Source organism: Phocoena sinus, chromosome 8 (assembly GCF_008692025.1).
Source record: "Phocoena sinus isolate mPhoSin1 chromosome 8, mPhoSin1.pri, whole genome shotgun sequence".
In the NCBI taxonomy this organism is placed as follows: domain Eukaryota; kingdom Metazoa; phylum Chordata; class Mammalia; order Artiodactyla; family Phocoenidae; genus Phocoena; species Phocoena sinus.
Genome location: NC_045770.1, coordinates 87,072,928 through 87,087,368, shown reverse-complemented (window position 1 = coordinate 87,087,368; position 14,441 = coordinate 87,072,928).

Genomic DNA, 14,441 nt, shown 5'->3' with positions numbered 1-14,441 from the left:
ACTTGTTGGCTGTATGGGGGCATCTAAATTTAGGACTCAGCAAAATTACCCACAACTGGGTAACTTCCCAGAGTAAACCAGATGCTCTTGAAGAAATGGATGCTGGGTGGCCACAACCATGCCAAATGTTCACTCTATCTTCTTAGTCCTCCTGGTGGGAAATGTTTTGTGGTCCCTTTCTGCAAAGGGGATGGTCAGGCCAACTGAACTTCATGTGCATGGTCTTTCACAGGATATGGGGACAGCAGAGATGAGCGAAAAATCCCCAGGCCCACCAGACTGAAGAAAATAATAACCTCAAGGGAAGAGCTTCCTGCCTTTAGCTTGGATAATCCCAAAGTTTACGAGCTCATGAGAGTGCATTTCACAGAGTGATCTCCATGTGGCATTCTCTGGGGAAAGACCCAAGAATTTAACAGGCCCTTTTCACCTCCAATTTCTCTCATTCCTGCCCAGGGTGATTAACGCAATGATGGCTTTGATGACAGCTCCACAGAATCCCCAGGGATCTGTAATCTTGCCATGGCATCCTGGGATGATTTGTTTCCTCCCAGGTCCCTGTGCATTTCTATGGGCACCAACTAAGCACTGGGGAAAGTCTTTTGTAAACCTGTGAGAAGTACTGCTGGGTCTTGCTGTGCCTTTTCTAGTTTGAATTTCTTTTTCCTTCCATTTCTCATGGTGATCAATTTCAGGTGGTTTTAATCTCTTTGGTTCGTTCTTTTTTTTTTTTTTTAACAGCTCTGTAGATGATGACCTTATTTCTTTGACTCTGGGTGATCTCCTTCTATCACCAGGTTTCTGTGGCTTTTTTTTTGAGGAATATGCTGAGAGATTTATTCAGGAAAGAATCAGTAATGAACCCCCAAATACATATGGAACCTGCTTTTGATAGAGTGGGTCATGGGAAGGAGGTCTGTGAGTAAGCTTCTTGTGAACTATTGATGTGATAATGACACAGACAACACTGGGTGTCTTTAAGGGGATGATTAAACACAGAATATTTTACCATGGAACCACCTTTGAATTGGGTAGAAATGAGTAGAAAAGGAGTCACTTAATCTGTCTGTGCCTTTACTTCTTTCTTGTGTCCTAGTGGTCAGTTCCTGATATTTCCTGTTTCCTTACTATGTGCTAGGTGTTTTTCTAAGTGCTTTACGTATATTAACTCATGAAAGTGTAACTAAGCAGGACCCCATGGGGCCTTCCAGGAACAGACCCCCACCCCTACCATGTCTTCCACCTGTCTCTTATCTGTAGAAACACTTTGGCCTCCTAGGCGTTCCCTGAGTTCAAAGAATAAATTTAACCAGAGAAGTGAGAAAATGCACAAAGAAAGGAAAACAGTCAAGCAAGACAAAATAATAATAGGTTAGCCATCAAAGTCAAGGACATTTGGTTCATCCTCAAGGGCTATAGATAATATTCTGAGCCATGTCCTTTGAGCTGTTTTGCAGATACTGAAACCCCCACGAGGTGGAAGAAGTTAACAGTATGCTGCCCACAAGCATGTAGACCCCCTTCTGGTTGGAACCAGAAGGTTGATGATGTTGACTCCTGATTACCTCATCACCAACCAACCAGAAGAATTTCCACAAGCTGATCACACACCCCACAACCTCCCTCCTTCACCCTGTCTTTATAAACGTTTCCTTGAAAGCCTTCGGGGAATTTGGGCCTTTCGAGCACGAGCTGCCTGTACTCCTTGCTTGGTGCCCTGCAATAAACGCTGTACTTTCCTTCACCATAACCCGGTGTCAGTAGATTGGCTTTACTACACTCAGGCAAGTAGACCCAAGTTTGGTTTGGTAACAAAAGGTAGGTCTTATTATCCCTATTTTCAGATGAGGAGACTAAAGGTCAAAGAGTATAAGTAACTGCCCAAGGTGATAGAGCCAAAAAATAGAGGAGCCTGTATTGGAACCAAGAACATCTCCCTCTAGAATCCAGCCTTTTACCACCATGCTAGAGAATATGGCTAAGGGAAAAATGCCATGCTGTGCATCTCCTGCCCTTGGTGCCTGGCACTCAGCAGGTGCCTACCTACCTGCGCAGTCTCAGATCCTGCAATTCTCTTTCTGGGACCGCTCTCTCCAATTACACTGACCTTCTTTCCTTTCAAGCTCCTTTTCTCAGGGTCTCAAACATGCAATTCCTTCTGATTAAAATGCCCTCTGCTCCCTCTTTTCCCCTCTAATGCTGGCTGACTTCCGCTCATTGCTCTGGTCTCTGTTTAAATGCCACATCCCTCAACCTCCAATGTGAGGTTGTTCCCTATTAACACTCTCATAGGACCATGTATTTTGCTGTCAGCTCATTTATTACAGTAATGACTTGCTTAATGTCTATCTCCTCTTCCAGAGCCTACACTCCAGAAGATCAGAAACCATGTCTCTCTAGTTCACTGACCTGTTCCCACCATCTAATACTGCCTGACCCAAAGTAAGCAGCCAAGAAATATTTGTGGAATAAATAGATGCCCATTGTCTGCTTGCCAAATAGATGAAAGCTTTGAATAAAGCAGGGGAACCAAAGATAGGGCCTAGGATGACAACTCTACTGTTTTAGGAATTTGTACCATTATACCTTATACCCAGGGGATGATATTCAAATCACATAAGGAACAATCAGAACTTACTATTGGTCTTAGTGTTGGAGCACTGGTCCAAGAGACTGCCCGCTGTTCCAGGTGTCAACCTGTTAGTGGCTGGATCGTGGGAAGGTGTGTGGGGTTGTTCAGGAGAAGGGCTGGGTGCTTGGGCAAGTAGGAGAAGCACTCTGGGAACTCCTGGCTGTAGGCATTTATCAACCTACCTAGAAGTATTTCAATAGTCTAATAACCAACATAACTGTACTGATATATACTGCACATATCTGGGCCATGAGTAATCACTTGAAAATAACCCAACAGGGCTTTCACAAGAAGCACCAACTTCTGAGTTGCTAAATCTAGAGGCACGAGAATAATTCATATGTATGAGTCATGCACCCAGGATCACAACATTGGAAGAGACACACATTTAATGTGGAGTTGGGTCATGACTGTTATATTATAGGGAGAGTTTGGATGGTCTCAGCTGCAAAGAGGTGGAGGAGAAGGGAGCCACACAGCAACTTTTTTGGACATCTTTTTTATTAGCTTGATGCCTTGAGAAGTCAAAGATGCTTAACCTCTTCATTCATTAGCATTTTGGATGTTGCTAATAGCTCATTAGAGATGGGTTCACTAAACAGTGAAGCCAAATGCACCGTCCCTGGAAATGCAGGGTTGAGATTCATGTGTGTTGGCAAAGGCTTTGTTTTCTTCACAAGGTTGGTAGATTCTGGTCTTCACTGGTGATGGCTGGGTTTTGCATATTTGGGAGCCGTGGTGGTGGCAGGAAGCTGACTGTAGATGGAAAGTAATTTTCCCTGAAGATACTTGACCTTTCTTTAACCCTAAATGTAACGTGCTGAGGCACTAGCTCTTTTTTTTTTTTTTTTTTTTTTTTTTTTTGCGGTACGCGGGCCTCTCACCGCTGTGGCCTCTCCCGCTGCGGAGCACAGGCTCCGGACGCGCAGGCTCAGCGGCCACGGCTCACGGGCCCAGCCGCTCCGCGGCATGTGGGATCCTCCCGGACCGGGGCACGAACCCATGTCCCCCGCATCGGCAGGCGGACTCCCAACCACTGCGCCACCAGGGAAGCCCGGCACTAGCTCTTTTGCCTGCAATGTGACATCACTTTTGCTGGCTCTGATGTTGATTGAAGGTCAATCTGAGGGATTGATGTTCCAGAGGCAAGGGCTGCCCTTTGACACTCTACCACATGTTATTCTTTTTTAACAAACCCTCCTCACTCCCCTTTCCTCTTGTTCCCAATCTTTTCCTTTCTTCTTCCCTTTTAATCATTTTCCTGGCTTATATCTCAAACTTGCTGTGGCAAACAGAACAGAATTTGTTATTGACTCCTGGGTCACTTGTTTCATGGATTATTTCAGGTCAAATCCTATTAAAGTAAATGTCTCCACTGTGGGGAAATCTCTCTGAATAACCAAATAGGGCATCTAATCCTTAAGTAAGGGCCAGCTTATTGCAAGCGGGATTTGATAGCAGGGTTTAGAAAGAGCTCAGGTGGACTTTGTTTCCAGCAATAAGGCAAACTACATGACCTAAAAACCTTCCCTTGATAAGACACCTATAAATGTTTTACAAAATATAACAAACATCTTCTTAAATGCATATCTGAGCTCATAAAAATGTACAGAAAATTCCCAGGGGTCCAAAACAAAAAGAGAATGAAAATCAGAGCGATAGGTGTGAACTGAAATTCGGGCTGCTCTGATGGTGTGTGTGTGTGTGTGTGCGTGTGTGTGTGTCTGATCTTTGTAATCAAACGATTTAGGTTTAATGTGCCCCAGCTTGGGGACGGTGGTTGTGTATTTGGATCTTTCCAAGACCTTCACAAAGCTAAGACCCTCAAAGGAAAACTCTATTCTTCCAGCAAAGGGAGATGTGAGTGGGGATTTTAGCCTGAACTCTGGTTGGGGAAAATAACCAGCCTGGGAAGACTCCTCCCGTCCTCACACACGTTTAGTACTTAAATTTACACTACCTTCTAGGACCTCGACTCCCAGGCAAAATAATTAATATAAAAGTGAGCTAGTTTTGCTTCTAACCCTGGGGTGCCTGACACAAGGAAATAAAAGCTTCCTGGGGGGCTTCCCTGGTGGCATGGTGGTTGGGAGTCTGCCTGCCGATGCAGGGGACACGGGTTTGTGCCCTGGTCCGGGAAGATCCCACATGCCGCTGAGCGGCTGGGCCCGTGAGCCATGGCCGCTGAGCCTGCGCGTCCGGAGCCTGTGCTCCGCAACGGGGGAGGCCACGGCAGTGAGGGGCCTGTGTACTGCAAAAAAAAAAAGGAAAAAACCCCCAGAAAACTTCTTGGGGAGGACACATCTTCAACCCAAACAAAATGTGAGTGTCGCAGATAAAAGCCTAGATGAACATGAGTTTACAATCCAGAATTACAAAATACAAAGCTTCTGTGAGTCAGATTGCCAGATTTAGGGAAATAAAACAAGAAATCTAAGTAACTTTGAATTTCAGATAAACAACAAATAATTTTTAATATAAGCATATTCCAAATATTGCTTGCAACATACTAAAAACTTATACTAAAACTAAAGTATACTAATACTAAAAACTTATTCATTGTTTACCTAAAATTTAAAGTTAACTGGATGTTCTGTATTTTACTTTGCAACCCTATATGTGTAAAAGTCAGGAGACACACAAACGGTAGGATTAAACTATCCCAGAATTCCAAACACTAGAGTAATCAGATGTATACTTTTAAATGGTTGAATATATTAAATGACTGAATACATCTTGAAAATGTGAGAAAAGAAAATATTTTAAAAATGACTTGGAAGTTTTGAAAAAGAACCAAGTACTACTTTGGAAGAGAGATTGGCAGTTTCTTACAAAATTAAACATACTTTTACCATAAGGCCCAGCAATTACACTTCTTGGTATTTAATCAAAGGAGCTGAAAACTTATGTCCACAAAAAATCCTGCACATGGATGCACACCACAGCTTTATTTGTAATTGCCAAAACGTGGAAGTAACCAAGATATTCCTCAGTAAGTGAATGGATAAATAAACTGTTGTACATTCAGGCAATGGAATATTATTCAGCACTAAAAAGAAATGAGCTATCAAGCCATGAAAATACATGGAGGAAACTTAAATGCATATTACTAAGGGAAAGAAGTTAACCTGAAGAGGCTACATACTATATGATTCCATCTATATGACATTCTGGAATAGGCAAAACTGTGGAGACATTAAAATGATCAGTGGTTGCCAGGGGTTAGGGGGAAGGAGAAATGAGTAGGTGGAATACAGAGGATTTTTAGGATACTGATACTGATGTATGATAATGATACTACTCTGTATGATACCATAATGGTGGATACATTTCATTATATATTTGTCCAAATCCATAGAATGTACAATGAACCTTAATGTAAACATGGACTGTGGGTGATGCTGATGTGTTAATGTAGGTTCATCAATTGTAACAAATGAACCACTCTGGTTGGAAACTCTGATTTGGAAATGTTGATGATGGGGAGGCTATGAATATGTTGGGCAGGGGGTATGTGGGAAATCTCTGTACCATCTGCTCAATTTTGCTGTGAACCTAAAATTGCTCTAAGAAGGAAAGTTAAAAAAAAAAAAAAAGAACTAAATAGCATTTTTCAAAATAAAAATAAAATCATTGAATTTAAAAAGACAAAAAAAAACCCTTCAGAGATGAATAAATAGTGGTCTGGACATGGTTGGAGAGAGAATTCATGAACTAGAAGACAGATCTGAGGGAATTACCCAGAGGGCAGCATAGAAAGATTAAGAGATGGAGCATATGTAGGGATTTCCCTGGTGGCACAGTGGTTAACAATCCGCCTGCCAATGCAGGGCACATGGCTTTGAGCCCTGGGCCAGGAAGATCCCACATGCTGCAGAGCAACTAAGCACATGCACCACAACTACTGAGCCCACATGCTGCAACTACTGAAGCTCATGCTCTTAGAGCCCGTGCTCCGCAACAAGAGAAGCCACCACAATGAGAAGCCCATGCACCACAACGAAGAGTAGCCCCCACTCGCCGCAACTAGAGAAAGTCTGCACACAGCAATGAAGACCCAACACAGCCACAAATAAATAAACTTATAAAAAAAAAAGAGAGAGAGAGATGGAGCATACGTAAAACAACTTGGGCGTGGAAGATGGTCCAACACATGCTCAATAATATTTCTAGAAGGAGAGAACAGAAAAAACCTAAGAGAGATAAAATATGTGAGAGATAAATATTGAGAGATAATGACTGAGAATTTTTCTAGAGTGAAAAAAAAGAACTCATTACATTTAACAAACACACCATGTTCCTATCAGAAAAGAACAAAAATAAATCCACATCCAAATACATCATAATGAAATTACAGGACATCAAAGACAAAGAGAAGATCTTAAAAGAAACCAATTAGAAAATACTAATATTTTAAAAAGAGGAATAAAAAAAGAAAGAAAGATCAAAGGAAAAAGTATAACCTATTCTTTGGAAATAGACAGATTTCCCTTCAAGCCATGGCCCCACCTCTTCAAGCCATGTGGGAAGTTTACTCTTTGAGTCTTAGATTCCACACCTGTAAAGAAAACATTCAATCCAGGGTTATCATTGCTAATTCCATAGCAACCTTGCAAAATGCCTAACACAAAGTCTTTTTTGTTAATACTTGTTCAGCAAAAAGGAGTTATTAATATTATTGACAGAAGTAATTTCAGAGATGGCAGACAGCAGAAGCAAGAAGAACTACAATCCTGAAGCCTGTGGAACAAAAACCACATTCACAGAAAGAGAGACAAGATGAAAAGGCAGAGGGCTATGTACCAGATGAAGGAACAAGATAAAACCCCAGAAAAACAACTAAATGAAGGGGAGATAGACAACCTTCCAGAAAAAGAATTCAGAATACTGATAGTGAAGATGATCCAGGACCTCAGAGAAAGAATGGAGGCAAAGATTGACAAAATGCAAGAAATGTTTAAAAAACACTTAGAAGAATTGAAGAACAAACAAACAGAGATGAACAATACAATAACTGAAATGAAAAATACACTAGAAGGAATCAATAGCAGAATGACTGAGGCAGAACGGATAAGTGACCTGGAAGACAGAATGGTGGAATTCACTGCTGTGGAACAGAATAAAGAAAAAAGAATGAAAAGAAATGAAGACAGCCTAAGAGACCTCTGGGACAACATTAAATGCAACAACATTCACATTATAGGGGTCCCAGAAGGAGAAGAGAGAGAGAAAGGACCCGAGAAAATATTTGAAGAGCTTATAGTGGAAAACTTCCCTAACATGGGAAAGGAAATAGCCACCCAAGTCCAGGAAGCACAGAGAGTCCCATACAGGATAAACCCAAGGAGAAACATGCTGAGACACATAGTAATCAAACTGGCAAAAATTAAAGACAAAGAAAAATTATTGAAAGCAGCAAGGGAACAATGACAAATAACATACAAGGGAACTCCCATAAGGTTAACAACTGATTTCTCAGCAGAAACTCTACAAGCCATAAGGGAGTGGCATGATATACTTAAAGTGATGAAAGGGAAGAACCTACAATCAATATTACTCTACCCGGCAAGGATCTCATTCAGATTTGATGGAGAAATCAAAAGCTTTACAGACAAGCAAAAGCTAAGAGAATTCAGCACCACCAAACCAACTCTACAACAAATGCTAAAGGAACTTCTCTAAGTGGGAAACACAAGAGAAGAAAAAGACCTACAAAAAAAACCCCAAAACAATTAAGAAAATGGTAATAGGAACATACATATCGATAATTACCTTAAATGTGAATGGATTAAATGCTCCAACCAAAAGACACAGGCTTGCTGAATGGATATAAAAACAAGACCCATGTATATGCTGTCTACAAGAGACCCACTTCAGACCTATGGACACATTCAGACTGAAAGTGAGGGGATGGAAAAAATATTCCATGCAAACGGAAATCAAAAGAAAGCTGGAGTAGCAACACTCATATCAGATAAAATAGACTTTAAAATAAAGAATGTTACAAGAGACAAGTAAAGACACTACATAATGATCAAGGGATCAATCCAAGAAGAAGACATAAGAATTATAAATATATATGCACCCAACATAGGAGCACCTCAATACATAAGGCAACTGCTAACAGCTATAAAAGAGGAAATCAACAGTAACACAATAATAGTGGGGGACTTTAACAACACCTCACTTACACCAATGAACAGATCATCCAAAATGAAAATAAATAAGGAAACAGAAGCTTTAAATGACACAATAGACCAGATAGATTTAATTGATATTCATAGGACATTCCATCCTAAAACAGCAGATTACACTTTCTTCTCAACTGTTCATGGAAAATTCTCCAGGATAGATCACATCTTGGGTCACAAATCAAGCCTCAGTAAATTTGAGAATATTGAAATCGTGTCAAGCATCTTTTCTGACCACAACGCTATGAGATTAGAAATGAATTACAGGGAAAAAAACGTAAAAAACACAAACACATGGAGGCTAAACAATACATTACTAAATAACCAGAAGATCACTGAAGAAATCAAAGAGGAAATCAAAAAATACCTAGACACAAATGACAATGAAAACACGATGATCCAAAACCTATGGGATGCAGCAAAAGCAGTTCTAACAGGGAAGTTTATAGCTATAAAAGCCTACCTCAAGAAACAAGAAAAATCTCAAATAAACAGTCTAACATTAAACCTAAAGGAACTAGAGAAAGAAGAGCAAACAAAACCCAGAGTCAGCAGAAGGAAAGAAATCATAAAGATCAGAGAAGAAATAAATGAAATAGAAACAAAGAAAACAGTGGCAAAGATCAATAAAACTAAAAGCTGGTTCTCTGAGAAGATAAACAAAATTGATAAACCATTAGCGAGACTCATCAAGAAAAAGAGAGGACTCAAATCAATAAAATTAGAAATGAAAAAGGAGACGTTACAACAGACACTGCAGAAATACAAAGCATCCTAAGAGACTACTACAAGCAACTCTATGCCAATAAAATGGACAACTTGGAAGAAATGGACAAATTCTTTGAAAAGTATAACCTTCCAAGACTGAACCAGGAAGAAATAGAAAATATGAACAGACCAATCACAAGTAATGAAATTGAAACTGTGATTCAAAATCTTCCAACAAACAAAAGTCCAGGACCAGATGGCTTCACAGGTGAATTCTATCAAACATTTAGAGCAGAGCTAACAGCCATCCTTCTCAAACTCTTCCAAAAAACTGCAGAGGAAGGAACACTCCCAAACTCATTCTATGAGTCCACCATCACCCTGATACGAAAACCAGACAAAGATACTACAAAAGGAAAATTACAGACGAATATCACTGATGAATATAGATGCAAATATCCACAAAATACTAGGAAACAGAATCCAACAACATATTAAAAGGGTCATACACCATGATCAAGTGGGATTTATCCCAGGTATGCAAGGATTCTTCAATATACACAAATCAATCAATGTGATACACCATATTAACAAATTGAAGAATAAAAACCATATGATCATCGCGATAGATGAAGAAAAAGCTTTTGACAGAATTCAGCACCGATTTATGATAAAAACCCTCCAGAAAATGGGCATAGAGGGAACATACCTCAACATAATAAAGACTATATACAACAAACCCACAACAATCATTCTCAATGGTGAAAAACTGAAAGAAAGCATTTCCTTTAAGATCAGGAACAAGATAAGGTTGTCCACTATCACCACTATTATTCAACATAGTTTTGGAAGTGCTAGCCATGGCAATCAGAGAAGAAAAAGAAATAAAAAGAATATAAATTGGAAAAGAAGAAGTAAAACTGTCACTGTTTGCAGATGACATGATACTATACATAGAGAATCCTAAATATGCTACCAGAAAACTACTAGAGCTAATCAGTGAATTTGGTAAAGTAGCAGGATACAAAATTAATGCACAGAAATCTCTTGCATTCCTATACACTAATGATGAAAAATCTGGAAGAGAAAGTAAAGAAACACTCCCATTTACCATTACAACAAAAAGAATAAAATACCTAGGAATATACCTATCTAGGGAGACAAAAGACCTGTATGCAGAAAACCATAAGACACTGATGAAAGAAATTAAAGATGATACCAACAGATGGAGAGATATACCATGTTCTTGGATTGGAAGAATCAATATTGTGAAAATGACTATACTACCCAAAGCAATCTAAAGATTCAATGCAATCCCTATCAAATTACCAATGGCATTTTTTATGGAAGTAGAACAAAAAATCTTAAAATTTGTGTGGAGACCCAATGACCCTGAATAGCCAGAGCAGTCTTGAGGGGATAAAAAACGGAGCTGGAGGAATCAGACTCCCTGACTTCAGACTATACTATAAAGCTACAGTAATCAAGACAATATGGTACTGGCACAAAAACAGAAACATAGATCAATGGAACAAGGTAGAAAGCCCAGAAATAAACCCACGCACCTACAGTCAACTAATGTATGACAAAGGAGGCAAGGATATACAATGGAGAAAAGACAGTCTCTTCATTAAGTGGTGCTGGGAAAACTGGATGTAAAAGAATGAAATTAGAACAGTCTCTAACACCATACACAAAAATAAACTCAAAATGGATTAGAGACCTAAATGTAAGACCGGACACTATAAAACTCTTAGAGGAAATCAGGAAGAACACTCTTTGACATAAATCACAGCAAGATCTTTTTTGATCCACCTCCTAGAGTAATGGAAATAAAAACAAAAATAAACAAATGGGACCTAATGAAACTTCAAAGCTTTTGCACAGCAAAGGAAACCATAAAGAAGATGAAAAGACACCCCTCAGAATGGGAGAAAATATTTGCAAACGAATCAATGGATGAAGGATTAATCTCCAAAATATATAAACAGCTCATGCAGCTCAATATTAAAAAAAGAAACAACCCAATGCAAAAATAGGCAGAAGACCTAAATAGACATTTCTCCAAAGAAGACATACAGATGGCCAAGAAACACATGAAAAGCTGCTCAACATCACTAATTATTAGAGAAATGCAAATCAAAACTACAATGAGGTATCACCTCACACCAGTTAGAATGGGCATCATGAGAAAATCTATAAACAATAAATGCTGGAGAGGGTGTGGAGTAAAGGGAACCCTCTTGCACTGTTGGTGGGAATGTAAATTGATAGAGCCACTATGGAGAACAGTATGGAGGTTTCTTAAAAAACTAAAAATAGAATTACCGTATGATCCAGCAATCCCACTACTGGGCATATACCCAGAGAAAACCATAATTCAAAAAGACACATGCACCGCAATGTTCATTGCAGCTCTATTTACAATAGCCAGGTCATGGAAGCAACCTAAATGCACAACGACAGACAAATGGATAAAGAAGAAGTGGTACATATATACAATGGAGTATTACTCAGCCATAAAAAGGAACAAAATTGGGTCATTTGTTGAGACTTGGATAGATCTAGAGACTGTCATACAGAGTGAAGTAAGTCAGAAAGAGAAAAACAAATATTGTATATTAATATATATATGTGGAACCTAGAAAAATGGTACAGATGAACTCGTTTGTAGGGCAGAAATTGAGGCAGAGATGTAGAGAACAAACGTATGGACACCAAGCGGGGAAAGCGGCAGGGTGGTGGTGGTGGCAGTGTGATGAATTGAGCGATTTGGATTGACATGTATACACTGATGTGTATAAAATTGACGACTAATAAGAACCTGCTGTATAAAATATAAAATTAAATTTAAAAAGGAAGTAATTTCCCCATGACATGAATTTCTATAACATATGATATGAATTTCTACCTTTGCATGAACACAATCTCAGGATGACTAATATTTAAATGCATGTCATATTGCAGAAAGAAGATGGCATCACTGTTGCAGAAAAGCTTAAACCATCATCACGGGACTCCCTCAACCTTCCAAGACAAACTATACAGATCAAACCTCCCTGCAGTCTTGTCAGCAGGACATCTTCAGAAATACTATGAGAATCCCTCTTTTTGTAGTTTCCTTTTCTTCGAGACTTCCCTAAAATTCAAAGATAAACACAAGGGCAACTTGTAAGACTTCTTTGACTTCCCCACCTTCAGACCAGTTTACAAAGTCTGCTGTGTGGCCCCATAGCACTTTCCTCTTTTATACCATTGATCACATTTTGTTTCTGCTAGATTATTTTCCATCTTCCCCACTAAACTCTAAGCTCCTTGAAGGCAGGTACCTTACCTATCTTGCCTGCCTTTGACTACACATGACCTAGCATATGACCTGAAACTTTTTAAGGAGGCACCGAAAAAGTTACTGAGTCTTCAGGTAGAGAAAAGAGACTGGAAGTAGGGATGAAATTCATTTTCATGGTTGCTGTGCATAAAAACATGGCAATTTTCTAGAGTTGAAAGGGATTCTAGAGAACATCTAGTCTTCCCATTGTTTTTCCAGATGAGGAAAATGAGGACTTCATCAATTGGTATGAAAATCCAGGGCTATTAAATGGTGGAAATCAGACCCAAACCCAGTTCCCAAATGTTACTGCTTACATTCTGTCATGTTGCCTCCAGGACGAGGATCACGGTTGTGTAAGTGAAAGAAGACAGACAAAAAAGGACAAATATTGTATGATTCCATTTATATGAAATATTGAGACTAGGCAAATTCATAGAGATAGAAAGTAGATTAGAAGTTACCAGAGGCTGGGGCAGGGAGGAATGGGGATATATGGCTTCATGGGGATATATGGCTTAATGATGACAGAGCTTGTTTGGACTGATGAAAAGATGCTGGAAATAGATAGTGGTATGGTTGCATCACATTCATATCACTGAACTGTACATTTAACAATGGTTAAAATGGCACATTTTGTGATGTGTATATTTTATCACAACTAAAAAGAATAAAAAAGATCATGGCTATGGTCATTCCCTACTCTCCTTGCTTCTTCAGGCCATTTGTAAGATGGGGACAAAGACTTTAACAAGCATTTAAAAAATTACTAAGAGGAAGGTGTAAACAGGCAGAGACAAATGCATGATGTAGGACCATCAAATTAAAAGTGACACTTCTCTATTATTAACTCGCAATTTCTCAGCAAAGTAAAATCTGTGGGCTGATACTGGAAAAAGGCCAGTTCCATAAGCTATTTAGTTTTTTCTGGATAGGGTGTAATATAACGGTTAAAGCCATAAAAGATACCATATGGCATCAAAGAAAGGGAAAAAAAAGAGCTCTTTTTTTGTTGTTGTTATTCAATGAACAATCAGTTCTCTATTCTCCTAAGAAAAATTAAGGTACCATTAAGGGAAAAAATTCAGAAGTGTCAAGAAGACATATTCAGAATGGAAAGAAAGTTGAATGGATAAATAAAATGAGGATTCCTTACCTATATTTGATGGAGTCCTGCAGAGAAAAAAATTCCAGCTAGGCAGCATTGAGACATAGTTTATTAATGCAGTTTCTACCACAGCAGGACACAGAAAGAGAAATTGGTAAAACAGTCACATTAAAAAATTATGACTCCTGCATCTGATCTTTATGAACACACAGAGAAGAAACTGTCCCCTTGAGTCGTCCTTGGGCCACGTTGAGGCAGAGATGCAAAGAATTTTTTTTTTCCTTCCGAAGCCACGCAACAACACTATTTGCTCCCACATGGCAAGTACAGACCGAAAGTTATGTCCCACCCACATTTACGGGATCTCGAAGGTGTTTATAAAAAGACCCTAGGTGAGATTTTGAGCAGTTTTTCCAATTACGTTTTGAAATATACATCAGTCTTTTGTTTTTAAAGAGTGTAGAAAATTGAAAT